The sequence below is a fragment of the Colobus angolensis genome, unplaced genomic scaffold (assembly GCF_000951035.1).
Source record: "Colobus angolensis palliatus isolate OR3802 unplaced genomic scaffold, Cang.pa_1.0 Scaffold69, whole genome shotgun sequence".
Classification (NCBI taxonomy): Eukaryota; Metazoa; Chordata; class Mammalia; order Primates; family Cercopithecidae; genus Colobus; species Colobus angolensis.
This window is the reverse complement of record NW_012120598.1, coordinates 1191124-1202572: the sequence shown is the minus strand read 5'-3', so window position 1 is coordinate 1202572 and position 11449 is coordinate 1191124. Positions and strand designations below refer to the sequence as shown.

The 11449-nt window shown below is 39.2% G+C and overlaps 1 protein-coding gene across 2 annotated transcripts in view; it reads left to right on the top strand.

Annotated features, from left to right (window-relative positions):
* Positions 1-11449, top strand: part of BACH1 (BTB and CNC homology 1, basic leucine zipper transcription factor 1) — a 151677-nt gene that overhangs the window by 104261 nt on the left and 35967 nt on the right. Inside the window, exon 1 of one of the 2 annotated variants that reach the window (XM_011926462.1) lies at positions 98-280. The exons of the other annotated variant lie outside the window; for it this stretch is intronic. The gene's annotated coding sequence lies outside the window, so the exon portion shown is untranslated. Of the gene's footprint in view, positions 1-97; positions 281-11449 lie in introns of those variants that run through there. 2 annotated transcript variants of the gene reach the window in all.

The following is an 11449-nucleotide window of genomic DNA, read 5'->3' as shown; positions in this document are numbered from 1 at the left end:
CCCGCGGCCCGCCCGGGCTGTGACACATCAGCACCGCCCTCGCGGCTGGGGCCCCGTATTGTCCTCCGCCGCTTCCCACCGCTATGCCCAGCCTCGCGTCTACTCAGCCTGGTGCCTGTCGCGCGTGGAATCGCGTAAGAAAAGCCGAGTTTGTGGCTGGGGAGAGAAGGCCACCGTGCTGAGATGCATTTAGCGAAGACTGGTTTTGGGGACCGGAGATCCCAGGACTCCCTTTGTTGGAGTTTTGCCCACGCGTTGTAATTAAGCCTCGCACAATATGGTGAGAGTGGGCGTTGATTCTGGAGACACCAGCTTTGTGCTCGTGTAATGTAACACGAGTGCCGTTGCTTCCTCATTCTTACACGGCAGTTTCATGTCATTGAGTAGAATTGTGCGGAATGCTTTTATGGAGTGAGGCTTCTGCGTTCAACTTGTTTTGATTCCAGGTAAAGTGTAGTAGTAATTGTGAAAGAACGTGTATGGGGAAAACGAGCTACAGTGTCACGCTTGGAGGAACAAAGAATGTTTTGTAGGATGCTTTGCTTTTTGGAAAATTGTATAGGGGTATGGACTGTTACCCATGGAGGATGCTATGGGAATTTGGTCATATATTTGAACACACTTTACATGAGAGGGTTTGTACTGAATGCAGTTCAGAAGGATAAAGGGTGGAAATCCCAGATGTGTTACTGGCAGAGCACTTGAGCGCTTCACATAGCCAAGCAGAGAAATGGGAAGAGGCTTGCTTCTTCCTGGTCTTTGGGTAGTGGTGCAAGGGCTGGGCTGGGCTTGGCTTGAAGGCACTTGCCACTTCTGCCTTTGGACATCTTTAAGGAAGGTTAGGGAAGAAAGGCTCCTGGTGAGTCAGCCTGGAGTAGGGTGGCTTTGGTGTAGTGAATCTTGTATTGCTGTTTAACCTATGGTTCTGTCAAGTGGTTTACTATTGTTCAGTATGTTGGTTGATTAACAAGGTAGGATGACTCTTTAAAAAGTTGGGTTGCTGAGTCATTCGCCCCAGCCTGAGAAGTAATTAGAAACAGCTGGTGCAGATACTGTCATCACATGCCTCCACTGTGAAAGGCCAAGGAGCGCTCTAGAGGGGTTGCTTCAGAAGGCCGAAGGGGACCCAGCTGGGGTTGTTTTGATCCAGGTTATCAGTGGGTGAAGTGGAAGAGCACTCTTAGGCAGTGGCCAATAGCACTGAGGCGGTGTTTAAACCCAGAGTCTCATGACCTGCTGTCTGAGAATAAATTTGCGCTGGAGAGAGCTAAAACGGGGGAAGAAATTTGCAGCTAGGGGTAACCCAATAAAAAATATTGTAACAAAAATATTTGCTACTCTTATTGGACTTAGATTCCTTTTTGTGGTTTTTGTTATGTGGTCTATAAATTTCAAGCAGTGAGCTTAATTTGTGCTTCATAAAAATTTGGTTATGAGTACACAGAGGGGACTTGCTGTTTCTCAAGACCCTTGGCTTTTCATGCATACACAAGAAGTTCAGGAGTCAGAGGAGGGTAAACACAATATGAGTGGAATTAACAGGTCTCATTGGGTCAAGCCTAGAAAGAGTTGTTTAATGAATGGCCAACCATAAATACCTGTCTCATTGTCTTGATTGTATGACACTACTGCCTTTACACCTGGTGTCGTTGCTTCTTGCTTTGAAAAGGAGCACACAACCCAAATATTTGTGAACCCTCACTGCAAACAAAGTTTAGGAATGGGACATGTAGAGCTGGGAATTTGACCCTTTGGTGGAAAAAATGATGATTCCTATTAATGATAGTTCATTTAAAACATTTTATATTAGGAAAAACGATTTATTTTGTTCCTTTATGTCTGGGACTAGAGGAGATTAGAAATCATGAATTTTGTAAGTATTAGGGCCTCTAAGGTGGGGTACAAGGAGGTTCGTTTGGAAAGACTATATTAAAACTTTTAAAACCTTTTATTTAATTTAAGAAAGACGTTAAACTTAAAAATACAGACTAACAATAGCGCATTCATGTTATATAATGCGCGTGCCTGCCCTCCACCCCTTTGTTGTTGGGGGAACAGAGCCTGTTAACCGCTGTCAATAACATTCTTTCAGCAACCGGAATGCTTGTTCTTTTATGGTTTCCTCCTAAGAGTTCTTTCAGACTGTTCTTAATATTCCATTTAAGTTTTATAGGTAGTTCTATTGTCTGTATATTTTACTTTAAAGATTAGAAGTTTGAGTGTAAACTTCTTGTTACCATTGTTGATATTGGGGATGGAAATACAAAAAATACAGAATTTCATTTGGTAACCTGTATTTTGAATTTGGAGACAAGCTCACTGGTTGGTTTGTTTAATGTATGTTATCTGAAGTGCAGTGATGTGTAAAAAGGTGCAATGGAAATACTCGAAGATGATCCACACATTGGAGTGTAGTATGTATATGGAGTGTAATACGTATATCACACATTCTGTAAAAATTACTTTGTACTGTCACTCCTCGAAGTCTGTTTTTTTTTTTTTTTTTGGCCAAGCTTACACTCGCTTAATGAAGATTACTAAGACGACAGATTCAGTGAATCCCTTGGGAAGTAGCATTTATTCTGAATATCAACCTCCTGCTAGTTCTGGTGGCGGCGGTGAGGGTGGTATTTACCATTCAGTTAAATCTTATGTGCCATGTGCCTTCTACACACCTGTACTGTGAGAGATGATGCTCAGAATAACAGTTGCAAAACCCTTTAAAATTACCACGTGTCAGAGATTCTCTTCATTGTGCTGATCTCTCCATGACTTATGTTTTAGGAATCACCACCTCTCTTCTAATTTTCTGACTTATGTTCTGTTAATGAGAGAATTGTCTTCACCCTAAAACCTGCATTCCGTGAGCATTCTAAACAGGGTTTATTTTATGTGGTGGAACGATGATTTTTGAGATTGTTTTGTTTTAAAATATATGTCAAATGAGGCAATGCACCGATGGCCAAGGTATGGGTAATTTGAGTGCGGTTTGCCAGAATCCACACTCCTTGGATGGAGTAAACATTTCAGGACTGCAGATAAAACATTGACTTGTTCTACTAGCCCGAAGCCCAGGCACCTGACTTACACAGTGCACTAACATAACTGAAGTCTGAGTTTGATCACTGTACAGTTGACAAAGAAGCAGTAAGCAGAATGGTTAAAAGTAGATCTGGAGCCAGACTGCTTAAGGTCAGGTTCTGGTTGTGTCACCCACTTTAAAGCCTTGGGCAAGCTCTTCTGCCTGGTAACTGGTGCCTCATTGTTTCCTCTGTAGAATAGGGATGTGATAGTAGAATCTGTTTCAGAGAGATTGCTGTGAGGGTTAAATTCATTAATATGGGGTAAGTGGTTAGAACAGTGCCAGCTTTTTAGGAAGCATCAATAAGTGTTAGGTGTTACTATCTGTTGTTCAGAATCGGGGAAGTACTTAGTTACACAGCAATGTTTCCTAGCTGCTGAGAGCTGAAGTGCCGCCATTGATCACAAGTGAGACTGAGTAGTGCAGCGCAGGTTGCTGCTGCTGGAAAAACAACTCGGGGAACACTCTTACGTTAAGTCAGTAGCACCATCTCAAACATACATTCAGCTTCTGAGGGCAAGGAACACAGGACATAGCTTTTTACTTAAAGGAATCTTAATCTCAGCGGAGTACTTGAGGTGGTCACTAACCGGTTAATTGAAACTGGCTTTTACGAAATAAAAACACTTGCTGTTCTTTGGCTAGTCTTTTCCATGTTGTAGTTGACATTGTGGCCTGGCAGCTTTAGTAACCTGTCCACCCCTCCCTTCTTGTTAATACCAGAACAGAACTAGCTTCTCAGTACATATTCCTGGGCCCTATCCAGTTTGTTGGAAACATTTGGAATGTAAATTTGTATGCCAGTTAGTTTCTTCTAAGTATTATGTTTTCTTTAGATGATATGCCCATACTAATACAGAAAAATTATCCATGAAATGGATATGAATACGATGCACATATTTATCATATAGCTTTTTGTACCTGTTAGTAATTCAGAAAGGTTGTGTTATTGACCATTCTTTCAACCAGAGTGTAAGTTTCCTGATGATGAGAATCTGTGTCTTTCTGTTTTATCTCCTATGGCACACTGAATATACCTTGGCTGTGTTTCTTTAATAAACTGTTGGTTGCTGAACTGGGTGGTATGATATGTGTTCATTCTAGTTCTGTGGTTTTGAAACTTGGGAATGTTTAACAGATTAAAGGAGAGAACATCGTGTATCGTACCTTGTAAGTGTACACTGAGTTGAAATTCTTTTGATTATTTAGCTTTCTACTTTCTGTTTTTTATCATTGGTGTGATTATTGAGAAAGCAGCTGGAATTAAGTAATTCTAGTTCATCTCCTAAGATAGACATGAAACTTGTCTTGTGACTTATTTTTACCCATAATTGGCTTGGAATTGAATTGAGCACAATATAATTTGGTTTTCTAGATGTTAACTGTCTTATACGTCTAATACTTTGAATATCATCGCTCCTCTAGGACAGATTCTTTGTTTTATTTAGGATCAGGGACGGGTTAGAAAATATTCATAGGAAAGTAAAAGCTATCTTGAAGCACACATGAGGAAGAAAAAATAGTGGCAGCCAGAATCTTGGTTGTTAATGACCAGTGTAGGAGCACAGTGGGCATGTAGTGAAGTTGGCTGACAGCTGGTTCCTTTCTCAGTACCGGCACAATTTAGAAAATGTTACATTAATGCAGCTGAAATTTTGTGCAGATCATGTTATCTGAAAAGTAATTGTAAACACTTTTCTCAATGCCTTAGGAAAGTCATCGTTCAAGCTAATATTTTTGTAACAAACTATTCCCAGTTTTTTTTTTTTTTTTTTTTGAGATGGAGTATCACTCTGTCGCGCAGGCTGGAGTACAGTGGTGTGATCTGAGCTCACCGCAACCTCCGCCTCTTGGGTTCAAGCAATTCTCCTGCCTCAGCCTCTGTAGTAGCTGGGATTACGGGGCACCCCCCCACCATGCCCAGCTAATTTTTGTGTTTTAGTAGAGATGGTTTTCACCATGTTGGCCAGGCTGGTCTCGAACTCCTGACCTCAAGCAATCCACCCACCTCTGCCTCCCAAAGTGCTGAGATTACAGGCATGAGCCATTGTGCCTGGCCCCTAATTATTCCCAGTTTCTATCAGGTAAAGTTATTTTCACTTTTTAAATTTATTATTTTTTTAGATCAGATCGGTCATAGTGGACAGTTGCACTCTACTTCCCCATCCTTCGTTAAAGTGGAATTACACTAAAAAATGCTTTCAATTCCTTTGTAGCCTGGACATGAGTAATAGCCTACCTCCAAGGCTATAGAGTAAATAGTATAGTAAGGAAAATGTCCCTCCCTCCCCCTGCACACCTTTTTTCCAGTTATCTCTTCTTTTTATTGACTTGTCTGCCTCCAGGACCCTAGGGAAGTGTTTTTGTCCTAAGGAGGTGAACTCCTCAGGGTCCTATTGAAGAAATAGGGAGACCTATCCACTCAACTTCCTCTTTACTGATATCTTCATATACTTAATGCCTTATTCGTTTTCTAAAGTGTGCCAGCATCTTTTGAAAGTCAGCTAGATTGGTGCAGTTGCTCATCCATCAGTTTATCATAAAATATGTGACTATAAAAGATTGAATGATTTATTAGGTTATGATTTCATTAATGTGTATTTTATATTTAAATATTATTTTTAAAAATGTACAGTGGTTATCTGATCTTGGCGCAGACCTCTTCAATTTCCAGTGTACCTGATGTCTCTTTATCGACTGTTTTTCTAAGGTATATTTTCTACCTGGCTCTGGGTACTCACCTAGGTAAGAGTCATCATTCAGGTTAAAAGAAGTAAGGAAAAAAAAGCTTTTGGCTGTTGTAATCTTTTTTTTTTTTCTCTCTCACATTAGCAAGAGACTGTTGAAGTAAAAAGCATTTTGCCCAGCTGACTCGGGTTCTTTGCTGGCATGCCTTCAATTTCAGTTGTCATCCAGAGAAGTCAAAGGAAATGCTACTTGGGGATGAGCATGTAATTACGATTAACTTTCCCTACTTCATTGTCTTTTTGTGGTAAAGGACTGTCACAAGTGCTATTCAAGCTGTAGGTATATTTTAAAGTGTATTTTGTCTCTGAGGGTCTCCTGTCTTTGGACTAGTTTGTCTTTTCCAGACCCCAGAAGGGCTGGGCCGCCTTTTCTTCTCTGAGCAGGTTGGCAACAGTGGTCACAAATAGCGGAGGAGCTGAGATTCTAGAGAGCTATGCTACCACTGCTTCTCACATGCCAGTGTGGAAATAGCCTCTTCTTTTTTGTTGAATTAGCTTGGAACAGCTCTCTAATCTCTGAAGAGTGAGGAAGAACTGTGTTTTTAAGTTTCAAGGCTAAGGCACTTTGTTCTCATTTCTCCCTGTTCCTGCTGCTGTTCTCCCCAAACTCACCAAACACATATTTAACTTTTGGTATATGTGGACAATAGGGTTGCTAAATTCATTTCAATATTTTTGGCATTCCTACATGTTAGGCATTTGGTTTACATTTAACTTATGAAACAAATATTTAGGCTTTTATAAGCTGGGGACTTTTCCAGATATTGGCAATAATGAACTTTTCAGAAGTTACAGTCTAATAGACAGGCAAACCATTCCCATAGCATGCTATAGTAGCAACATAGTAAAACATGCTATGGAACCATAGATATTAGAAGCCTAAGTTTTGGGAAATCAGGAAAGCCTTAGGGATGTTTAATGATGAATGCATAGGTTAGTGGAGGAAACAGCTTGTATCAACTCAATTTGAGAAGCTTAGTTGTGAATAAGAGTAGAGAGAAATAGATTTTAGTAGGGGGAAGTTAGGTCAGGAATTGTGTGTGTGGGTGTGTGTGGGTGTGTGTGTGTGTGTGTCTAAAAATCCGGTCAATGGAAAGGCAACGTCCTTGTTTTGTCCTTGGCAAGTTCCTCTTATGGTTGCAAGATGGCTGCCACAAGTTCAAGTGTCACAAGAAAATATGACTAAGTTTCCTGGAAGAAGAGACACTTTTTTTTTTCCTAGGTTGTTTCTATCAGTGAGAAAAACTTTTTCCCTAAAGCCTCATAGTAGATGCTACCCTGTCCCTCTCTCCTCTCTTCGTAGGTCATCATTGCACACAAGCCAGTGCCTAAATGAGTCAAGGTCAAGGGGAATAGCACAGCTGTGATTGGCATAAATGGATTTTGATTCATCTTAGGTTGTGACTGGGGTCTCCGTACTGGGAAGTCGATGGCCTCTGGTTGAGAGAGATACGTGAGCACAATCAGGGTTTGGTTAGAAAGTGAGGGGGTGAATGGTGTTGTGCAGTTAACGGTGACATCCTTGTCTACTAGCCACCACTACACATAGATACGAACTTCTGAGGAGAAAAATAAAATATGCTTGTCTTTGGATGTGGAATTTTAGGTGACTTTTTTTCCTTTTATATGCCATTTCCTTCTATGATCAAGTAGCACTTTTACAATCAAATCAAATCAATAGTTTATTTAAAAATTATTTAAAAATTGAAAATGCCAATTTTGTCAATAAATACATATAGAAGAAATAAATTTTTTTCAGTACTTTAAACATTTCAAAAGTTCCCTGCCATTGTCTTATTCCTTTCAGGGAGAGGAGAACATATAATTATATCTTGTAGTTTCTGATTATGTGTATACCAAGAGGACTACTCTGTCCTTCAGTCCATAGTGCACACCCACCTGTGGTCTATATGGCTTGCGCCGAGTGCTGAGGCCAACCTGGCTCAGATAGAATGGTTAATTCATTGGCTAGATGGGTCAGGATTCTTTAGAACCCAAATTCTTGAATCAGGAGTACAAACAGGAACATCTTCCCTTCTCTACATGCTCATTCCACTCCTCGAAGGGAAAGCTGTACCTTGGTTAGCTTATTTGTCATTCTTTATACAGTATTCTTGTAGTACTCCTAGCTTTTCTGTTTTGCTGTATGTGTACATTGTAGAAAGATTAAATCAAGCTAATTAACATGTCCATTACCTTACTTACCTTTGTGTGTGTGGTGAGAAGCTTTAAATCTACTCTCTTAGCAATTTTGATGTACAGTAGGCTCCCCACCCACTGTTTCACTTTCAGCAGTTTGTTACCCGTGGTCAAATGAAGTCCAAAAATATTAAATGCAGTAGATATTTTGAGAAACATCACATTCACATAACTTTTATTACAGTATATGGTTATAGTTGTATTTTATTATTATTAATCTCTTATTATACTTGATGAAAAAGCATAGTATATATAGGGTTTGTTACTATCTTCAGTTTCAGGTATCCACTGGGGTTCTTGGCATGTATCTCCTGTAGATAAGGGGGACACCTGTGTATGTAGTTACAAGTATGGTCACTGTGTAAAAGCACTTTTATATTTCATTCTTGTTCCTTCTCAATCCCAGGTTTGGGTGCTTCCTGTGCTGTGAAACACAGGCAGACAAATAATGTAAATCCTAAACACTTGAGTGTTGTAAATTTACAAAATGCAAAGTAATTGCTCAATGGTGGTTTCTTTTTGAGAGTAACAAATAGACTGTGCTAAATCGCCAGAATAGGCTTCTGAACTGGTATTATTTTTTTGGATAGAATTTAGAAAGACTTATACTATGAATGTAATTTTTGTCTCAGATAAATGCTATAGTATTTACCTACTTAGTAGTTCCTTAAATGCTATTTAAACTGAGATATATTTCAGCTTTATTTATAGGCCACATATTGTTCCTTATTTGGCTGAATCTTGTGGTTATCATATAATGAAAAGTAGTTACTGAGATCACTGGTGCAAAATCTGTAGCTTGGAAATCCTCATTTTAGAAATGATTATTTTGACTCTCAAGTTAAATAGCGAAAAATGGACTTACGTTTTTAGTTTTAGCTATGTATATTGAGAAACTGTGGCCCTGTGGTGGCTGTTAGGGATTAGTGGATTTGGTTGTTTTTAAATAAGGCATTTCAGTTTAGTATCTCTACTTGAATAAAACAGTTTCAGATTTGTGATTCATGTGATATACTGATTGCTGTACGGTAACTTCTGCTTTATTTAATTAAAATTGTTAACATTCTTTTTATACTCTTAAGCACCTCCCCCACCCCCCTTTTTGACTCAATTTTATTGTGAGTTGGTGTATAATTAGGAATTTGAAGAGCACTTTTTTTGTTTGTTTATTTTGTCTTTTCAGTTACTATGCATACTATGTGTGTCAACTCTTAAATCTATAGGGGGTCATTTTGGCTATCAACTAGTTTTAGGGCTTTTGCCTCCTAAATAATAGGAATTATGGTTATAATTTTTACAGTTTAAAAACAAGATGGCATCTGAAGAATCTTTATTTCATTATGAAAATAGTACATGGATGCTTAATCCTCTATATTGAAAGTAACTTGTAGTGAAATACTTTTTAGCGTTCTTTTCTTCTAGTTTTCCATATGTAGTATGTGTAACTATAGACCTTGATGATTTTAAGTTGAGCGCAGTTTAGTGTCAGGTTCCTTTCAGTGATGCATGAGATTGGTTATATAATCTAGTGAGTGTTATTTAGAAATTAATTCACCGGACCCTGCTGTGGTGGCTCACGCCTGTAATCCCAGCAGTTTGGGAGGGCGAGGCGGGCAGATCACCTGAGGTCAGGAGTTCGAGACCAGCCTGGCCAACATGGTGAAATCCTGTCTCTACTAAAAATATAAAAATTATCTGGGTGTGGTGGTGCTCGCCTGTAATCCCAGCTATTTGGGAGGCTGAGGCATGAGAATCACTTGAACCTGGGAGGCAGGGGTTGCAGTGAGCCAAGATTGCACCACTGCACTCCAGCCTGGGTGACAGAGTGAGACTCTGTCTGAAAAAAAAAAAAAAAAAAGCCACCAAATACTGATCAATAAGGGGAAACTTGTTCCACAAATGCCCATTTAATCTGTTTGTCTAATAGTGTTCGTTCTCATCACACACAGGATGCTTGGGGTATTTCTTGTACTCCTTGTTCTTCCATCCCTCCTCAGTTTTACCTATTCCTCCCCCACATGCCACTTGAGTCATGTAACATGAATTGAAATGTAATATTTGGACTTGGGAGTAGAGAGCTTTTCAATCTTTAAATTATTGCCCTTCTCAAGGCTTTAGTTTCCTTATCTGTAACAGAAGCGGGTCATCCTGGATGAATGTGCTCTTTTAATTGGAAATTCTTTAGGTCTGTAAAATTAGCATTTATTTTGGGCAGACTTGTGCAATTTTAATATTTTCATTTTATCTTGAGATACTTATTAAGCTTAACTGAATTTTTATTATAGGAAGTGTTAAGCCAGGTAATTTACGGAAGATCACACAGTTCATGATACCAGTAGAGCATTAATCTGATTATCCAGGGCTGCTGGTAGCCTTAAAATAACCTAAAACTTGATTTCCTGTTGTCCTTAATAATTCTGTGTGTTCAACACTTCATATTTTTCAAAGAGCTTCGTGAGACAGATAGGGTGGGAGCTACCTACTTAGGCTGTCTGTTCAGTTTCACACATGCGCATTTGCCCTTGTTCACGTGGCTAGACTTGCCTTGATGGGTCTTTCCTCCTCATTTTCCTTTAGCAGAATTCTCTCATTTTTTTTTAAACACCAAGTCTTCTTTTTATTTTAGGTTTCTATAAAATTTAATTTATTCTTTAGTAATTTATTGTGAAGCATCTGATAAGTTTTAGAGCCTTACCATGTAGTGACAAACCAATTGTCTGTAGGAAATATCTACTCTAAAGGGGGAAAACGTAATCGGCAATCTTTGGGAGATTTCAGTCAAAATAAATGTGAACTATTTTTTTAACCAGGGCACATTTTTTGTGTTTATAGTTATTTATTCTAGCATTTTTCTGATTATAAAGTAATATGTATTTATGGTTAAGAATTTGAATGCAGAAACAAAAAAAATAAAAATTAGCTAGATCTTACCATGCTAATATTTTAATAAATATCCTAACAAGGCATGGTGATAGTGATGAGGGTGGCAACCAAGATTTCTGGACATACTGAATTTGTGATGCCTGTTAGACATACAGGTAGTAATTTGAGTGTGCAGTTGGCTGGATGAGTATGAAATTCAAGAGAGAACTCAACATTGGACCAAATACGAATATGAGAGTGTTCAGCAAGTCTGTGAAGTAATCATGTCTCCACTGTGGGTCCGGATGGGTTCACCTGGAGAGTGTGTGCAAAGAAGAAACTAGAGGATTGTGGTATCCTGGAAGCCAAGTGAAGACAAGGTTTCAGGAAAGGAATGATCAACCTGTTAAGTATTGCTGAGATGCTGTGTAAGAAGACTGAACATTTGCCGTTTGGTGATGTGGAAGCTGTTGAGCTTCACTAAATTGTTTCTATGGAGTGGAGGGGGAAAGTCTTGTTTGAGCAGGCTCAAGTGAAATTGGGAAGAGAGGGAAGAGAC